Here is a 20,462-nt window from a genome sequence, read left to right on the forward strand (position 1 = left end):
ATATATATATTTCTATAATAAAATTATTATATATTATAATATATAAATCTATATATAAAAAATACACACACACACTTAATCTTACATCCATATTAGGTAGAAGTCATTAAGACCTCCATTTCACAGATGACGAAATTAAAGAGCGAGAGTCTGAACAACTCTCCCAGGGCCTCACAGGTGGGAAAAGCCAGCCTGGTTCCCAAGTCACGCTCTTGACCCCACTGCGCTGTTCGTATTGCTTTCCTCTGACTAGGCTATAACCTCAGAGCACAATTGAAGACTTCTAGGAGCTCTCCGTGCCCATGCCATGCCCAGGCCAGTGGCTGAGTCCTTTGTAGGTACCTTGAGAAATGCCTACTAACGACCCAACAGGTGGCTCTCACCCTATTTATAGCTCCCAGCGTGGCTACTGGGCTATAATTAACACAGCCTCCCTCAGGACTGCAGCTAAACTAAACCAGTGGGATTAGAGGGCAGCAGCTTCTAACAGCGCCTCTGGACACCCAGCAAAGAGTGCTGGTGACACACAGAAGCAGTCTCGGCCAGTGGCCTCTCTCTTGGGTAGTGCATTGATCCAAAGGGTTTCCCAATGGCCTCTACTAGCCAATTCTGGGGACTGATTTCTCCTGGAATTCCCCCAACAAAAGCAAAAGAAGATAAGTGATCCTTTACTCCGAAGGTCAAGCGACCAGGATTCTGATCCTGGCTCTGTCTCTGATTAGCTCAGCGACCAAGGGACTCAATTTCTCTGGGTTTCAGTCTTGCCTCTGGAAATGAAGAGGTCAGATGGGTCCATTGCACTCCTGTGGTTGAGATAAATGCCAGAAGGCTCCAGCGATGGGCCTAATGGTAGGTGCAGCCCACTCAGAAGGGAGGGCTCTGGCTTGAGGGCCTGGTGAGATTTCTCAGGCTGCTGGCACCATGGGCCCGAGAGGAGAAGCACTGCCTCTCACCATATCCCCTGAGTTGAGGAGGAAATGGGACGAGATGCCTTTAGAAGAGATCTCTTCTTTTCCTCTCTCTCCACATCTCCTGGCTACCCATGCCCTGCCTCATTCAGGACTTTAAATGTTGCCTCCTTATCTAGACGCCCATCTCTCCATCCTTCCTACCCCCTTTCCAGAGCACGAATGAGGACTGAAAACGCTCATATTGCTAATGCACGCGCTAAGTGTCTCCCCCACTGGGTAAGCCCCACAGGGACAGAGCCCAAGTCTGTCATCTCCACCGCTAGAGTACACAGTGTGTACCAGCCACTCCATCCACGTCTGCTGACCAGGTGAGCCATTTCCACCCCAGATCCTGCTTCCCCTGAGCTGAGCTCCTGGCTTCTGAGCTCCCAGAGCCTCTGGGCTTCTCCTTATGTTTCCTAACCAAACAATGAGTCTCAAAGCACAGAGCCACTAAACCAGAGAGGTAGTCCAGGAAGGCCTCCCGGAGGAGGTGATTTCTGCAGGGATGAGTCAGTAATGTCTAGCCAAGGAAAGGGAAGGGATGGACAGATGAGAAAGGGCAAAGCACACAGGTGGATATGGCCCACGCAGGACATCAAATCACTTGGGAGTTCCTAAGAGTACAAAAGGCAAAAGAAGCCAGGTGGAGGTGGGGAAGCAGTCAGGGGACATTGACAAAGAGCCTTGGATGCCCTGCCAAAAAGCATGAGTTTTACCCTACAGCTCTGTGATGATCTGTGCCAACGGCTCACCTCTGCCACTGTAATGTGAGAACAGCCACAGAAGAAATGTAAATGAAGGTACACGGCTGTGTTCCAATAAAACTTTACTTATGGGCATTGAAATTTGAATTTCTCATAAGTTTCACGCATCAAAAAATACTATTCTTTTGATTTTTTCTAACCTCTGGAAGATGTATAAGCCATCCTCAGATAATGGGCCAAATAGCTAGAGGTGTCCGGCCGACCTCTGCTGTAGGCAACTGAAAGCTTTTAATCAAGGGAATAAGCAGGTCCAGGTGACTGACTTTCTCAAACTCTGCAACGGCCCGTTAAAGGTGTTATTTCAAAGGCCAGCAGGCCCCTCAGGAGGCCCTTGGGATAGTTTAGGTGAAAGACAGAAGAGACCCCAGCAAAGGAAATGAGATATAGAAGCGCCGCCTGAAAGTGGTTTTCATTCTAACCCACTGGGGCGATGAGGCAGGTGTCCTGGGATCTTTCTTATCAAAATTATGAGCCACCACCTTCTATGAATAGCAGTTAAATTAAACAAGCATACAGAGTTTGGATTTGGACAACAGCCTTTCATCCTAGCAAAGCAAATCTACACTCATCACTTTACCTCCCCACCTATACCAAGGTAAACTTCCCATAAAATGCTGTTTTTAAATAAAACCTCGACGTCTACAATGTGATTGTGCCGATCGAAGAAAATGTCCTTATTGTTCAGAGAGGCATAGTCAAATCTTTAGGGGTAAAATTCTGTGCTGTTATAATTGACTTGAACATATTTCAACAAATGAAAAACGAAGGCAGCGAACACAGCAGCCATCTCGGCTGGCCCTCCTCAAGTCCACGGCTTGGGGAGTACAGGGCAGGGCCTGTGCACATGCACAGGGCCAGGAGCATGTGAGAGCTCCTGCTCCCCAGAGGAGGAGTCTGTGCTCTGCAAAGGAGGTGAGAGTCCTCAGCCACAAGCAGGTGAGGGTAGACGACAAAGCCCAGAACTGCTCCTTAAGCTGAGCCATTACTGAGGGTCCCTTCACCCTCCTTTGCCAATGGCCAAAAAAGAGGCTGGAAATTTCCGACATTGCACTTACAAAGCTAACATTTATCAAGCCCTGACTTACCACACACCTAATGTTTTGTGTGCCTTATTGTCTTTTTTAAGCCTCACAATAAGTCTGCGAGGGATATACTACTACTATGTCCACTTTTCAGGTGAGGAAACTGAGGCTTAGAGTACAATGTGTGCAATCACACAGGTCCCCACACTTAGAAAGACCCCATGGTTTCATGCTCTGTTGTCATCTGAAAATTCTCAATAATATTTGCACAAGGGGCCTCACATTTACAAGTGGCACTGGCCCTTGCAAGTTAGGTAGCCAGTCCTACTCAGAGTATCGTGGCTCCAGTCACATGGTTCACCTGGGAACCCAGGCCACTGGACCCCAGCACCCGCCTGCCCAACCACGACACAGTTAGAAATTACATTTGTCAAGTGCCTACTTGATTCCAGGCTCCTAAAAAGCAAAGAATAGACACCAGGACCTGTTTGACACCTGAGTTAGGACTTTCCACTCAGGCCAGACAAAAACTCGGAGGCCTCCTCCCACCCTTCTCTCCCTCCTTGGGAAACAGGCATTTCTCCTCATGTGGCTGTCCCCATTCACTGCACAGCAACCGTGGGCTGGAGACTGGGGCGTTCGATGCACAGGGGCTGCGTGGCGGCTGCCCAGGGGCTGGTCTCAGAAGGGCCACCCTGCCCCATCCAGCCCTGCCCTCTGGCTCTGACTCCAGATACACACGCCCCTTGAGAGGTGAGGGACAACCTCAGAGGACATGTGAGCTGTAGAAAGGTGAGAGACACAGCCAGGACAGAGGCCGGTTCTGCAAGCTGAAACCAGTCTCCCATATCCAGGCAAGAAAACCTGCCATAAAAAAATAGAAAGAAAGAAAGAAAATAAAACTTCTTTTTCAAAATTCAGCCAACCAGGAGACGTACCCTCAAGATACAGCTCTGAGGTTCCACTTCTCAAATTTTCCAAGGGTTGAGAAGACTGGCAATTTCTCTAGCAAGATCAAACACAACTAAAAAAAAAAAAAAAACATAACTCAGCCCCACCAGGGCAGAAGCGGATTCATCCCCAAGGTCGTAGATGTCATCGCTGATGCAGAGCCCAGCGCGCAGCTCTGGAGCTGGGTGGCCTGGGCCTGAATCCCTGGCCCTGGCACTCCCTGGCTCGTTGGCCTTGGCAAGTCACGAGGCCAAGTCACGAGGCAAGTTAGAAATGTAATTTCTAACTGTGTCGCTTCTCCGGAAAGCGGATTAACGATGCCTGTCACCCAGGGTCGTTAATGAGGCATCCACGTGTTAATATAAAAGGAATAAGAGCTTAACAATTTCTAGCCATTGGTATTAACAGCATCGTCTTCAAGCTGGAATTGGGGAACTGAAGGAATGCCCACTCACCAGGAAGCAGCCTCCGCTTTGCCATTCCCAGTAACTCTCCCCTCTGGTGTCCCTCAGACAAAAAAGCGGTATTGCCCTCTCTTGACCAACTGCAAGGAAGCGCCTGCCCCCACCAGGACACTCAAAGAGCGGCTCACAGAGCCATGCCCCGTTGGGGGCCTTGCTGACCTGAGCGTTTGAGGCCTTGGCAGGCACCCAGGTGTTTGGCTCCATATTAGCTTTCAGATGAAACTTTCAGCCGACTATTTACTAGACATATGACTGCTTAGCTATGGGCACGGCCCCAAAGCATGGGGCAAGCAGCCAGCCAGGGAGGCCCCACTTCCTGTGTGATTTGTCTGCACCCATGACCGGCTACCAGCCCCATCTGCCAAATTGCAGGGCAAAGTTGACTCTGCTGAAGTGAGATAAATCCAGCATCTCCATCCTCTCCTGCTTCAGTCAGCAGCACTGTGCACCTCCAACCCTCTTTTGCTTATGGGTCTAGGACTGTCATGGCTAATGGGCACCGCTGTGCCAAACACACCAGCAGGGCTGCTCTCACTGACTTCTGACCACTCAGAGCCTGGTCCTCATGGTTCTGCCCACTCCTCGGGGGTCCTGACCCTTTGCTTCTGCTCCCTGAACTCCTGAAAGGCTGGGCTTTTTCCTAGTCAGCCCAACCTGGGCTTGACCTCAGCTGATTCTACCCTGAGCAGTTGGAGCTCTTCAGAAATCAGGTCAATGGATCACTGGCCCAGTTTCACAGAAAGATGGATGGAGACACAAATGGCTACTGGAATCCAGGTCTTGCAAACACAGGCCTGACAGAGCCTGGGTGGGGATATCTTCTCATACAGGGACACCAGTTCAGAAGGCGGTATCTCCAGGGACGGGTCTAACATCCAGAGAGTCTAATCCCAAGAATAAATGATTATAAAATGTTGGGCTTTTGGAGCCCATGCTGCTATAATTTTCCAAGATCTGAAATCTGAGTAATACAATAATGAGCTTCTTGACAAAAAGCCCATCCTTAAGGGAAACTGGTCTATCCTTCTCTGATCCATGACTTAACTTTCCACATAGGCAGAGCAGAGTCAAGGTGAGTCCTGGGTTTTGGGGTAACCTTCTTGGTTTTGTGACAGAAGAAAACGGAAGGAGACGGGATGCTGACTCTCTATTCTTTGGGGTTGTCCAAATGGCAACCCATCCTTGTCACCCACGTTCCAAGTTCAGCCTCAGCTCCAGATCACCAGGAGAGGCCAACATGTCCAGCCCCACTTCCTAAAGGCCTGGTGTCCAGCCCTAAGCCATGACTACACCCAGGCAGGAGACGCTAACTAGGTGTAGCCCTATGTAGATTTTAACAGAATTTTCCATTTCTGAAAAGTAGTCTCATTCATGAATGACACACATTGCAGGGGGCTTGATTATGGGGTAGGATGATTAGCCTGTTTCTTCTTTCATATGTCATGCTTTATCATATATTATCAAGCACCTGATTTGGTGACAACTGGATGATTTCTTCAGTTGCTTAGCTTAGTTGCACAAATCCGGAGTGCAGAACTTGGGGACCCTGCCAGTCAGCAAGACAGGGTCAGAGAAACACTGTCAGTCCACGGTGCTGGTTCTTCTCTAATCCCTGACTGCCTTCGGCCAGGCCTTGGTCCTCACCATGCACTTCATCTTCCCCCAGCAACAAACACCACAATCCAACATGCAGATAAGAGCATTAGCCTGTGAGTGACCCTTATTTGTCTTTCAAGCCACAGAAGGTGCATTCAAGTTGTTCAATAAAGTCTTTAATAAGGAAATGCTCCCTGGAATCCAGGCCATGGGTCCTCCAGTTCCAGACTGTATCTCTGATAGAGGCATCAAAAGCAGAGATGGGGGAGGGCCTGGCCATCTGACGTCATCCCCTCGGAGACTAGAGGTCCAACCCAATCCTTCAGACCTTGAGAAGTCCCACAGGGAAGCCGGCACTCCCCAGTACTTCCATCCCACCACAGCATGCTCTCCGCCTCCTCTCCCAGCATCATCTCTAGCTCCCTTATGCACCACACATCCTGCCCAAGGACACCAGCATCCTTTCATCCTTGCACAGTCCCCTCACCTTCCCACTCTAGCCCTTTGCTTGTATTCTTCTCTTACCCTAAAATGCTCTCCCTAACCTTCTCCAAACTGGCTCCCAAAACCCAGAAGATGTGATGGCTCCCTCCTTAAAATCTCCATAGCAAATCTTCTGTACTCAACATACATTTAGTGAGATGAGACCACACGCCAGACAGTTTGCTGGATGACAGGGGACCACGAGGAGTGAAACACATGCCTGTTCTCAAGCTATGCACACTCTGCTGAGGGAGGTGAGCAGAGAAGTGAATCATGGCCACTCAGGATGAGACAGGGCTGTGCCTGGGGCCACAGCCAAGAGCACAAGTTCAGGGTCACACTAGCAAGCATGAGCCTCCTCTTCATGACAAACTAGCTGCATGAACTTAAGCAAGTCACTTAACTGCTAGCATCTCAGTTTCCTCTTCCAGAATTTGAGAACAATTATGGTTCTTACTTCATCAAGTTGCTGTCATGATTAAATGAGTCATTGTCATTAAAGACAACATTTATTATACTCAATCACTTCTGTAAGGAGTGAAGAAGATAAGCACACAGAATACTGCTTGGTTTTGTACCGAGCTCTTATCTGATTCCTTTCACTAGAATGGAGCTCTATGCAGAGAGTAGGCTCTCAAAAAACAGTCATTAATCGGCCTTGAACATGCTCTGTGCATTGTCACCTTTTTCTGTTCCCTTTCCCTCTTCCACCTTTGCTTGTTTATAAAATATAGCTTCTTCAAGGATAAGTTTAGATGCCCCTTCCATAATGTGGCTTCGTAGGGGCCGGCCGAGTGGCTCAGTTGGTTAAGAGCTCGCTCAAGAGTGTGAGCTCTGAGCAACAGCGGTTCGAGTCCAGCCCGAGCTGAGCAGCCGNACATCCTCCACAACTAGACTGAAGAACAAAAGGATAGCAACTTGTCTGTTCCCCTTCCCCCAATTCCCCAATAAAAATCTTTAAAATAAATAAATAAAAATAAAATCCCTCGGGGGTCTGATTCTTCTATGTGTTGTTTCTGCTGACTTTCACTCATTGTGACTCATTTCCTCATCTGTTTTATAATTTGAAGGGTAAAAGCTCGTGCTTAAGTGGCTGGGTTTTACCTTCAGAAATCTTTCAATGCTTAAGCCATGAGTAATGTCCCTCCAGAGAGAATTTTCATTTGATTCTAACAGACACTATGGGGTGTTCCCAGGTCAAATGACACCAGATTAATTTCGCAGCTTGGGATTTCCTGGGTCAGGCAGGTCGTATACATTCAAACCTAAACCTGCATGAAGGCAGATCTGTGATCACAAATTTTCACAGCAGACACTGTTACATCCTTCCCAATACCAACACAAAGTCAAAACAGGTAAGTAAGCTCCCTTGTCTGCCCCGTCTGCTCTCTGGCGGAGGTTTGCTGGACCTCCTGCTCCCTGAGGATGCAGTCCCCCTCGAGGGGCTGGCTTTATCAGGAACCTCATTTCCAACTTCCCACCTAGCAAGGGCCTAGGTCTAGTCTTATGGGCCTTTGTAAAGGCCACAGTTACTTGGCCTGGTTTCTCTGAGACATATCGAAGCATCTCTCAAGGCCTGGATCTGTGTTCCCTCCTGTCTCCACACGGAAACTGGATATGCCTTTCTCTAGTCTCGGGAGTCCAGATTTCCTAAAGCCCTCTAAGGCAGAAGCTTTGAAATTTTGAAGTCTTTATTGGGAAAGAAAAAAACAAAACAAAACAAAACAGCAGGAGCTGCAAGGTTTTAATCACCTACAAAACTAATAATAATAAAAATAATGTAGAAAAGTATATTCCAGTGTGCAGTCATTGGTTTCTATTGAGGGGCATCTGAAACATGATAAAGAAAGAGAAAGGAAACAGTAGAACACAGNAAAAAAAAATCATCCATAATGTGGCTTCGTGAGTCCCCAGATCTACAGCCTTCCTGCCGTTTTTTGGATTTTTCCAGCATCCAAGAACACAGGTTCTCACCACCTTTAGTTACATCCTTCTGTGTAGGTGTGCTGTATGTCCCCAGCAGAAAAAAGCTCCTTGAGGACAAAGACTGAGTTCACTCATGCTTTCATTCTCCAGTGCCAAGTCTCTAGTGACACAATGATTATAGCTGTGCTATTTCTGGGGGGGAACACCCCAAACTCCTTTGTGAAAGCTCTTTCTCATAAGCACAGAAGCCAGAACAGTCTTCCACAACCTCATTTTTATCAAACATGGAAGCCCAGTTGACCAAGCACACTTTGTATCCCCATGAAATGGAATGTCCAAACCAAACAATGTGTTTATCAGTACACATTTCCTATCCCTTCTGTATAAGAAACGGCCCCAATTTTCGTCCACCATGTTTCTGAAATCAGTATGTAACACTCACCACTTCTGAATTGGATACCGGTCAATAGCATAGCCATCACTGGAGAGACTATGCCAGGTTTTGTCTTCATTTGTAACACACGACCACATGGTCCCTCTACTGAGCGATTCCTACCCATGCTTTTGGTTCTGGGGACAATGGAGGAAACCTGATTCTAGCATGTAGGCAGATGTATTATCTCATGTTGGACAGCCTCTTCTTATGCTCCATAGGAAACATGTCCTGGCCACCCTCCACTGTCCACGTTCCTGGGAGCACAGTCAACAAGTCCAGCTTCTGGTAAGAAATGGTTTTTGTTCCTTTCCAAAGAAGCAGTAATAAATTAACTGATTGGAGCCCTCATCAGTAAACAGTCAATGTTATTGTTTATTCAAAAGTTAATAATCCATTCAATTTCTAAATGAAGCCACAAGCCTCTAATATAATAAAATTGGAATGATTGAGCTTAATATTAATGGACTGAAATCATGAGGGAGGTGGAGAGAGAAAGTTTCAGAACCTACATGTTTCTCCACTTGAAACATGCTAATAATGAAACAGTAAGAGAAAGACGTTTTTATCCAAACGCCATCGGAGCCCTTCCTTGCCAAAGCCAACATATATGCTTAGATCTATATGCTTAGATGGCTGTGAATTTCTAAGGAAACACAGAGAGCTCTCCCAAATCAGCCCTCATGATTGACCCCTAGCTCTGTTTTCGGTTTATCTGTTTTTATTGTTTCATCTCATTCCATGACAGACTAAGAATTTTCTACTCCACTTAGAGAGCCCTGACCAGGACCCAGGTTTACAACCTTGATGGGTGGTTTATACACCACTCTCAATAAAACGACGGCATCCTCACGTTTCAAATAACGTCGCACAATAGTTCTAAACAAAGCGCTGTGTTTGAAATCATTTTTTTTGAAATATAAGCTTCCTGTCACATAACTGGAAAGAAGATGTGAGGCCCGGGCACCGTGTCTGCTTGGAGACTCAACACCCAGGTTGTCCCTTCGCGCCCTGAAGGAGGCAACAGCCCTCTCTGAGGCCGCAGAATAGAGGCTTGTGTAAACAAGCCATACAACTTGCTAGAGATGAAAACATTTGCACTCCTCTCCAAGCATTTTAAACGGGAAAGCAAAACTCATTGTGCAAGCTAAACCCTCTTCTACATTCTTAAGTGTCCAAACAAACTTTTCCTGGCAGCATGCACTTCTACGGCTTTGCATTATTGGGATAAGCCAAAGAGGGAGGGAAAAAGGAGCCTTTTCACCTCAGCTTAGGCAGAATAACGTAAAGAAAACAGAACGAGAGAGATACCCAGTATTCTGCTGGGCGAGTGTCCCGCAGGAGGCTGACTCTCTGTGCCTGGGCCGCTGAACATCCGGAAATCTGAAGACTTCTTTAGCAGGGTCAGCAGGAGGCACACACCAGGCCTGGTCCCGACAGCCATCCCCTGCTTTGCAGGGCCTGTGCTGCCCTCCCGAACACTTGCACATCTGTATTGATCCCAGGCAGACATTTCCTGAGCGCCTACCAGATGCAGGGCCTGCTACAGGAAACAATCTCACCCACAAATCATCTCACAGCCCTAATCTGCATATAGATATGTGCTACTCTGAAAAACGACGAGACCCAGATGTGCCCTTAAGATGTTTCCAGTTTAAGTGAAGTGACAAGAAAGAGTCTCATAAAAAGATAAATACTACTGCAAAGCACTCTAGTTTAACTTAGTGTTTCTCAAACTTTGGTCAGAATCATAACAACATGAGGAGCTTGTTAAAAAAAAAATCCAAGAGGTCTGGGTCCCACCCTTGGAGGCCCCACCTTGCATCCAGGGTCTGGGCTTCTTGTTTTAACAAGCACCCACAAGGATAAAACTAAACAACAACAAAAACAATACACTGGGTGGCAAATGAGACAGTCACCGTGCTGGCCAAAGTCAAGGGACTCCAGCAGGGTCAGCCTAAGGGGGACGTGCAAGAACAGGAAGAGGGAAGGTCCGCTGGGGGGTGGAGCCTCAAGCAAAGTTGTAATAAATATACAGGAGACATCACGCAGAAGATTCTGGATGCAGCAGAAGGCTGCACTGGAGGAGGGAAAGAGCCAGACAGACAGCAGACAGGTAGGTCGGGTTCAAAGCAGGGAGGGCCATGAGTGGCAGGCCAGATGTACACTTCAGCCTGTAGGCAAAAGGGAGCTGCTGAGAGGGTGGTGGCAGGGAGGGCAAGAAAGTTTCTGAAAAAGAAGTCCAGAGCTATGGTGGGTTACAACCACCAGGAAAACCAGAAGACAGACCTGCAGTTGTAGAAAGATGTGTTAATGTCCTGTTCTATCCTCACCACAGGCTGATAAACTCAGCAAGACGGAAATATTACCTTCTTTCTGTAGAGAGAAAACTGGGGCACAAAATGGTCCAACAGTGGGATGAAAGCCGGGGACGCCAGTTCAGCCAAGTGATGGTTCCAGTCCTGCACACTCAATCTTCTACCCACTGCATTTCGAGCCCAGTCAACATACATTTATAGAGCACCTACTATGAGTCAGGAATAGAAGATGCAAAGAAAAATGAAACTCCATTCTTGCCCACAAGGAGCTCCCCTTCTCATGCAGGGGGCCAGCAAACTTTTTCTGTAAAGGATTAGATAGTCAATATTTTAGGCTGTGCAGGCCACTGGGTCTCTATAGCAACTAATCACCTCTACTACTGCAGTGCAAAAGCAGCCTGGACAATATATAAACAAATGGCGCAGTTGTGTTCCAATAAAACTTTATTTACAAAAACAGGCAGTGGGCCGGATTGAACCTGAAGGCTCTAATTTGCTGATCTAAGTGGGTAAAATAAACCTGTACATGACTACTTAAGAAACAAGAGAAGTGTGTTATTAATAAAACAACTTTAGAGCACAAAGGAAACAGAGAGCAATTTGCTCTGGTCAGGGATAGTAGACGAGGTGACATTTGAGCAGGGCAAGACAATTTAGCCATTCAAGGTCTCAATTAAAAATGACAGGGTTGACCCAGAAGCACTCTGACGTCCCCTTTGTTCCAACATTGTGTGATTTGGATGACACACTTCCTTCCTGCCCAGAATCGTCCAACCACACAAACAATATGGCCTCTCCCAAGCTTCCCGATGCCAACCCCCTACCACCACCTCTAACACCAATTTCTGAATGTCACTTAAAGGAATAAAAATTCCTAAATGAGTCTGAAACACGCACACAACGTGCAAACATTCCCTCCATCACTGTGTGTTAAGTCCAATATAATTTAATTATTTATCTCCTTAAAGGCTTCCCCTCCCCTTCACAAAATTTCTTTCTCTTGAAAAGAACTCATCTGTTTCCACAGCAGACTAGTGAGATGCGAATGTTCTACTTGACCAAGCACTGGCCTCAAGAACATGGAGCCGGGAAGAAAGCGAGGGTGGCCACACACCTCATCTGCCCTGCTGAGCTGGTGCCAGACAGGAAAACAGAAATAGAGCCACGGAGCCCAACAGCAACACCTGAAGCAGTGCCAACAGTCAGCGGGCGAGGCCCAGGCAAATAAACACATTTAGACAGCCTGTGCAACACGGGGCACATCCAGGCCTCGAGGTGACTTCATCCATGCCAGCCAAGGTCAACACTTGTCAAAGGCTTAGTCAGGCTCCTCTTCCGGGGTCTCAGACTCCCATGACCAAGACTGCTCGAGGTACTGAGAAGGCTGGACAAGGCCACAGTGAGGCCAGATGCAAAAGCAGACAAAGGCACCCACCAACGGCATGTGGCGGCAGCCAAGTGGCTGTGTGTGACCTAAGCCCCTCCTGGGTAAATCCTACCCCACTCAAGACTGACCACCTCCTCCATAAGCCTTCCTGGTTTTTGCTCACTGGCAGTGACCTGTTTCACCTTCTGAACACCTAAAGCAGTGGTTCTCAAAGTGGCGTCCCTGAACCCGCAGCATCAGTGTCACCTGGGAACTGGCTGGAAATGCAAATTCCCAAGCCTCACCCATAGACCAAGTGAACTAAAAACTCAGCAGGTGAGACCCGGCAATCTGTGTTTTAAACCAGTCCCCTGTGTGATGCTCAAGCAGGCTGGAGTCTGGGAACCAATGACCTACAGTCCAGATTCTTCCCCGTTAGCTGTCCGTAGCATGGCCACTGGCCCTCTCCTGCATCTCCTGAGGCTCATGGTCCACAGGAAATGTAAATTCATTTCAGGGCCTGGATCTCAGGTGTCCATCAATGGCCTCACCTTGCCCAGCACAGGGCTCCATAGCAAGCATATGTTCAACTAACACAACACCTGTGAAACTGAATGAACTTCAGTTCATATATCACCAGTGAGTTATAAAACCACAGAATCTGAATGTTAGAAGGGGCTTCAATGCAGCCCAGCTGCCCACCAAGGCTCTGCCAGTACCCAGCTGCTCTGCTTTGAGTTTCTCTTACTTCAGGTCACGTGCTCTGTTAATGCTGGAAGTTCGCCACCTCATCCGTTCACTGGGCAAATAATGCCCGGGCATGTGTGCCAGGCCCTCCGGGAGGGGTTGGGGGACGTCAGCAAACCAGGCCGACAAGGATGCTTGCTCAGAGGGACCCAACAACCCAGTTCAGGGAGAAATCCAATGAGCCATAAATAAAATCAATACATATTAACCATAAGAAGACATCAGATAAACCCAAACTGGAGGACACTCTACAAAAATAACTAGACCGTGCTCTTCGCAAATGTCAAAGTCATGAAAGAGGCAGTCATGTCACAGATAAAATCATGTGACAGACAAATGCAATGTGGGATCCTGGATTGGATCCTGCAAAAGAAAAAGGACATCAGTGGGGAAACTGGTGACATTCGAAGGTCTATCATTTAGTGAATAGTATTATTATACTAACGTTAAATTCCGCCGCATGGTTATCTAAGATGTGAACACTAGGGGAGGCCGGGTGAAGGGCAGATGGGCACTCTCTGTACTAATCTGCAACTTTTCTATCTCTGTACTTGGATGGTGAATCCAGTCCAGAAAGAGGGATCAACGTGTAGGGGGTGCCAACTGCATGTGCAATAGAAGAGTTCCTGTAGGCTTCATCTAAAAGGTGACATGTGACTTGAGCAAGACCTGGAGGCAATAAAGGAGCCAGCCAGGGAGGCTTGTGAATGAAAAGGAAACCAGATTCAGTCTTGCCTGGACATCTACCCACTAGTCCTTATTCTTCTATCTAGACGAAGCTGACTGCCCTCTGGACACTTAAAGCATTGCAGGGTGCCCCTCAGTCTTCTCTCTAGAGGGAGCCTCACGGTCCTGCAGCTGTGCCTCCAGAGTGTGCTCTGAGGATGAACGCCCCCGGAGAGGGTGGTCAGAGAGAGTGCACAGGAGGTGGGGCCTGACAAGGACCAAGGTCAGGAGCAAGGGCACCTCCACCTTCCTCGTTCTAGAATTGCCCTGGCCTCCTTTTCTTGTCAGCAAACTACTTCAGTTCCCACTTCTTTCTTCCTTGGACCCTGTGCCCAAGCACTGGAGCTTCTCCTCTGAGCCCTGTCCAAATCTGACCAGGACCTTGAACAGTGGAGCTTAGAGTGAGGTCACTGTGAGCATGCAGACAAGAGTCAGAGCTTCAACTCCACCTCGTGACTAAGGATCAACATCCCACCCAAAGCTCCTGGTGTCTAGCCTCCTCAGAAAGCACAGGGCATCACAAGGCACAGGGACCCCAGACCAGTCTCTCCCCTCCAGGTATCAGTGTTACCATCCATAAAGTGACACAGTTAGATTAGTTAACCCCAAAGATTCTTTCAAGCACTAACATTCCATGATCATTAGGAGCAGAGGAAATTGCCCATGGTAACTGCAGCTTTGAAGTACAATGTGAGTATAATAGTAATGGTAGCAGGGATGAGAACTATGGTCTCCCACCCCAAACGAATCACCAGGATTACAAATGACAGTTGTTACTATTAATAAAATAATTCCTTGTATTGCCGAGTACTTTTCCATTTATAAAGCACTTCTACACACATTGTCTTGTGTGATCATCATAAGAACCCAGGGAGAGTGTTGGGCAAGATGTTATTAATATTTCTTTTGCGCAGATGAGAAAACAAGTTCAGCAGCCATTCAATGAGGAATGACAGTGCTAAGTCCTGACTATCAGCCCTTAACGCCTTGTCTTCTTTCTGTTGCTTGATGCTGTCTCCGCTACCACCGCAATCCATGCAACCACCATGATCCTGTCTCTATAGGTTTCACACTATAAAGAAACCCAGGTGTCCACCCTGGAGGGGCGAGCATCCAAAGTGTGTCCAGTGCTGCCTCAGCTCCATCCATCCAATGGGCTCTTAGAGGCACAGTCCTTACCCAGAGGGGCGGCGACAGCACCCCACCTTTGTTTCTGTGCTGCTTGAAATAGAACAGATGCGATATCACAGCTCACATGTCGATCTCACTGCAGCACCAGATGTTTCAAAATAATTACATAAAGGGAAGGGGAGTGTGAAGAAAAAAGCCCCAATTTCAATGCTAGTGACACATGCCAATGATAAAAAAGGGACAATGGCCAAAGTCCACTGAGGGACAGCTCCCCTGGAGGCACCAGGTGTATGGTGGCTCTGTCCTATGTGGGACACCTTGGACAAGCCTTCCTACAAGCAGCAGTCCTGTCACCCCAACCATTTGACTGCTGTTTACAAAGGGCACTTCTTGCCACACAGCAGGGTACAGGCTGTGCTCTGGCCAGTCTCCATTGTCCCCTTACCAAGCAGCCCCGTTTTCCCACATGCAGAGGTGGGCCCAGGCACGCCCAGAGTGGGTGACTGCTCTCGTGTCATGTTAGAGCCATCCAGGTGAAAACTTTGATCTCCAGCCTACTCTACACACACCCTACAAAGGGCCTCACCTTGCGTAAGAAGCTTACCTCCCTGGGCCTCAGCCTCCTCTGCTCTAAATGGGGGTTGAAAGCATTCTGTACCTCTCCTTTACAGAGCAGTCAGAGGACAAAGTCAGAAGAAACTTTAAAAACTCACAAGTCCCACACGGTGCTAAGAGACCATGGCACACCAAGCCCCTGGGGTCAGGACTGCCACCTAGGTCATGTGCTGGCCTCCACCACCCAGCCTCTCTCCAGTTAGATAGGACACAAGTCTGAGTCTTGGCCAGTGGAGTGTGGGCAGAGCATCTGGCCCATGAAACCCTCCCACAAACAATCCTCTTCTGTCCTTTCCCCTCAGCCAGCAGAGGACCCACAGGAGGCCTCTGGGGACACAGAAAGGGCAGAGCCACGGGCAGAAGGAGACCGGATCCTTGAACTGACACTTGAGGAGCTGCCCCATTGGGAAGACCTAGGTTGGTGTTAACAGTCAATGTCACAGAGGTGGGAGATACCCTTCTATTGTGTTGTTAATGAAGTTAGGGATTGTGTGAGACTGCAGTTAGGCCACCTGGGCCAGCACAGTGGAGTCCTCGTGGAAACTCTCACAAAGCATTGTAAACTCAAGCAAACAGAAAGGAGTGATAGTAGCAAACAGCCAAGTTTCCTTATATTTCCTCAAACCAGTTCTGGGATAACTGTGAGATCACGTAAAAGATGTTGCCAAGCTGCTGGACTCCAGAGTCCGACAGTTCTCTGTTACGTCTGTGTTTAACCTGTTTGAGGAACAATCAGTGTAGCACACTTGTCAAAATGTAACCGATCTACAGCTTGATGCAGAGACATACTTCCTTCTCTGCAACACCTAGATTTTCACTCCTGACAATAAAGATGGTATGGATTGACCTCAACTAGTCAGGTTATCTGATCACAGCGTCAAATGTCCTCATAATGTGGACAGACCACGCTGGAAGGGGCCAGATAAGGGGCTAATAATGCACCAGGAAAATTAAAAAGAGCAAAGGATTTGAAAGAGAGTTCACCCACATAAAACAGAAATGGCTCTTGACCATCCGAAGAGGTGTCTGCCCTTCCTCATGAGAAATAAACACAATATAAAATAGTAACGAGACACAACGTCTCTCCCATCAGATTGGCAAAACCAAAAAGTGTGACAAAACCCTGTGTTGCCGAGGGTTTGGGAAGAAGGCTCTCTCTTTCACTGACGGGCACACTGGTCCCTCTCCGCAGGGAGGTCAATTCAGTAATATCTATTAAGATATAAACGGCAAATCCCTTCGATTCAGCCGTTCTACTTCTAGAAATCTACACAACAGATATCCTCATATTCATGTGCGAGAAATCTCAGGGACGAGATTATTCATTGTTTGAAATGTGACAGATGGGAAACAGCCTAGTGTCCAACAGTACAAAACCACACCAGTACAGGCAGCTATTAAACAGATGAGAAGTCTGCTTCTAAGTTTACACGATCCCGCTCCGTACGTCATGGGGAGAGGAGGGCCAGGCAGGCACACGCCCACCGCCATCTACCAGCATTCACACAGTCACAAGACAGGACAGTAAGAGAGAGCCTTATCTTCAAGATGCCACAGGAACACGAGTCAATATTTGACAAGGTGTGAATCTGTCCATGCAGCTCCTGGCTGGCGCGCTTATTTTAAGCATACGGAAAATCAGCCACAAGGCAAACAACACGGCAACAGCTGTGTGTTTTATATTCTTGGCTCTCTTGACATCATAACCATCAAACAAGCTCCAAAAAGGAGCAAACGATATTGTCCCCAGCAGCACACTCCAGAAAGCCACACACCTTCCCACCAGATGCAGGATTCCAGAGCTGTCCTTTTGTGTAGGTGTGATTTCCCGTTTGCAGACTAGCTACTTAGCAACTTGGGGACAAAGCCAGCCATCTGAGACTTAGGAACAGTTCTTTCATAAAAAGCGGCTAACAACCTTTTTGGAGAGAAATCCAACAATATCAATTTAAAATTAAATATACATATGCCCCTTGACCTGGAAATCCCACACTCCAACAGCAGAATGGAGGGCACTGCCATGGTGGAGAAAGAAACCTAAAAGTCCATCAAAAGAGAAGGGCTGAATCTACTAAGGTACATGAATATAGAAAAAAAATGAGATCTCTATCTGTGGGCCTGGAAGGGTGTCCATGATGTATTATTAAATAAGAAAAGCAAGCTGCGAGGACAAAGCGCACAATAAGATTCCCCCTTTCAATGCACAACCAAAAAACCCTAGCTAATGCCCACAAGGCCCTACACCCTTCCTCCTTCAGTTCCTGCCCCCTCCTCTGTGGCTCCATTTCTGACCTCTTTTCCTGTCACAAGCTCTGCTCCAAGTGACAGAGCTCATTACCAGGCACAATCTTGCCCCAGGGCCTTTGCACTTCCGCTCAGCCTCAGGACTCCTCCCCGGGATCTTCACGGCTCTCTCGCACACATCCTTTAGGACTCTCTACAAACTTCTCCTTCTCAGTAAATTCTACCCTGACCTCCTCAGTCAACATTACAATGCAGGTGAGGGGGCTTTTCCCTGCTTTGCTTTTTTCAGTAGAACTTCTCATTGCCTGGTACTTGAGACACTGCATATTAGATATGTTAACCCTCGAGACTGTAAGCTCCGTGAGGGACTTTTGTCTCTCATTCTCTGTGGTTAGCCCCAGCATCTAGCACAGTCCCTGTAAATTCCCACTGAATGAACAGCAACCCTGTCTGCACATCTTGACATGAGCCTGGAGAAGTGGGAGGAAGAATTTATACGAGGCTCTTACCACTGGCCAGTAAAGCTACAGGAGAGAACTGTCAGATGACCTTTTCTTTTGTACATTATTTTTTAGTACATTCTTTTGTACATTATTATTTATTATTATTTGTAGATGTACAAAATATGTACATCTACATATTTTTTAAATTCACATTTAAGTAGACCCACGCCATTCAAACCTGTGTTGTTCAAGGGCCAACTGTATTATTATCCTACCAGTTGTCATGAACGGATGTTACTGTTATAACCGTTGAAGAGGCATTTAATAAAATTAAAAGCAAAGATGCAAGTCGGACTCAAAGGAGGCAGTCGAGGGCAGGCAGGCCAAAAGGAAGCGAGAGGGAACCCAGACCATATCCAACAACCGCTTGACTGTCTCTTTCCTCCTGGCATCTCAGGCCAGGCACCCTCGGAAGGAAACCAAGCCCCCACCCCACCCTACCCCACCCCATCACACGCATAGACGCATAGACCAGGAAGGACAGCTGTTGCTCATAAAGGAAATTACAGACTACATTCTAACCCAAATATAAGTGCTCTGGACCGTCCCTCCCACCAAGCTCGGCCACTATGGGAGATGGAGACCAATGAATTGACAGGACCAGATGGATTGCTGGGGACAGTAAGGTGTGAAGAAGGGAGGTAGAGAATAGCAGAGAGGAAGGCGCGCCAACCTGGGAGGCCAGGTCCCAGCTCCACCTCCCTTGGGCGAGGTCACTCTAACCTCTCTGAGCCACAGTCTCCTCTTCTGTAAAGGTCAACATTTAAAAAGATCTGTCTTGCAAGAGTAGGCTGGACATGTGTGACGGTGCTTTATCTCACTATACAAATATAAGTTAGGAGACAATCGTCACCATGGATGCCACACGGGATAATGTCAAAGCCCCACACTTCACAGAGCCTTGATTTCCTCGACTTTGGTTTCTAGTTACTTGCTGTTGGTCTAATAGGAAGTCATAAATTTTTTTTAATTGGGGTAAAATTGGTACATAACATTATATAAGTTGCAGGTATATAACATGATAATTCGACATCTGTATACACTACAAAGTGATCACCACCAAAAGTCTAGTTACCATCCTTCACCACACAATTGATCCCCTTCATCCATTTTGCCTACCCTTTCCTTCTGCTAACCACCAGTCTGTTCTCTGTATCTATGAGATTTTGTTTGTTCATTTAGGGTTGTTTTTTTTTTTATGATTACACCTATGAGTGAAATCATACAGTATTTGTCATTCTCCATCGGACTTATTTCACTTAGCATAATATCCTCCGGGACCATCTATGTTGTCACAAATGACAAGCTTTCCTTCTTTTTTATGGCTGAGTGAGTAGTATTCCATTGTATATATGCGTCAGGTTTTCTTTAGCTAGTCATCTATTGATGGACACTTAGGTTGTTTCTGTATCTTGGCTATCATAAATAATCCTGCAATGAACACAGGGTGCATATATCTTTCCAAATTAGTGTTTTCTTATTGAAAGCCATACATGTTTGTACTTGACCTTTGGCCACCCAGCTGAATGCCATTGCTTCTAACATTTATAGATTCAGAGTCTAGGATTTCCCCTAGCCAGGTGATCAGATCACCAGCAAAAAATTGACACTTATCTCTTCCTGCCCATTGCTATGTCTCTCTTGCCTTTCTTCCGCTTTATTGCACTGGCTCAGACCTACTGTTCAATATCAAATAGGACAGGAGATAGCGGGCATTCCTGTCTTATTCTTAACTTGAAAGGCATGTGCCCCCCATTTATCGATTAAGATAGCATTTGCTATAGATTCTAGTAGCTATCTGCCATGAAATTAACAAATTCCCCTTCTGTGCCGAGTTTGTGATGTTTTCTCATTGACTACCAGCTGGATTATATGGAATGCCTTTTCCGCAGTCAGAGATCAAACCACACAGTTGTTCCCTCTGACTGTTTTAATACAGGACTGCACAGCACTGGACCCACCTAACACAATGCTGACTTTCAAAGTCAGGTACAAGGACTGGAACCCTGGACATAATGATGTCATCCTGCGTCAGCTGCCAGAGCTCTCCTGATGGTCACATCCCCTCTTAAACCCTCTAACTCCCTGAGCTAATCTCCTCCACCTCCATCTCAAACATTCACTAGTCCCTAAAGTGCCATGGGCCTTCACCCATACGAGAGGGACATCAAGTCAATACAAAGTTCACTGCCAATTCATGTCCACGTCATGAAAAATCAT

General features: G+C 47.2%; 1 protein-coding gene across 43 annotated transcripts in view; it reads right to left on the reverse strand.

Moving 5' to 3' along the window:
* The window catches only part of KCNMA1 (potassium calcium-activated channel subfamily M alpha 1), a 744,819-nt gene that overhangs the window by 690,513 nt on the left and 33,844 nt on the right, over positions 1 to 20,462 (reverse strand). The window contains exon 1 of one of the 43 annotated variants that reach the window (XM_019657034.1): positions 3,678 to 3,736. The exons of the other annotated variants lie outside the window; for them this stretch is intronic. The gene's annotated coding sequence lies outside the window, so the exon portion shown is untranslated. Of the gene's footprint in view, positions 1 to 3,677; positions 3,737 to 20,462 lie in introns of those variants that run through there. 43 annotated transcript variants of the gene reach the window in all.

Source organism: Hipposideros armiger, unplaced genomic scaffold, assembly GCF_001890085.2.
Source record: "Hipposideros armiger isolate ML-2016 unplaced genomic scaffold, ASM189008v1 scaffold_272, whole genome shotgun sequence".
Lineage (NCBI taxonomy): Eukaryota > Metazoa > Chordata > Mammalia > Chiroptera > Hipposideridae > Hipposideros > Hipposideros armiger.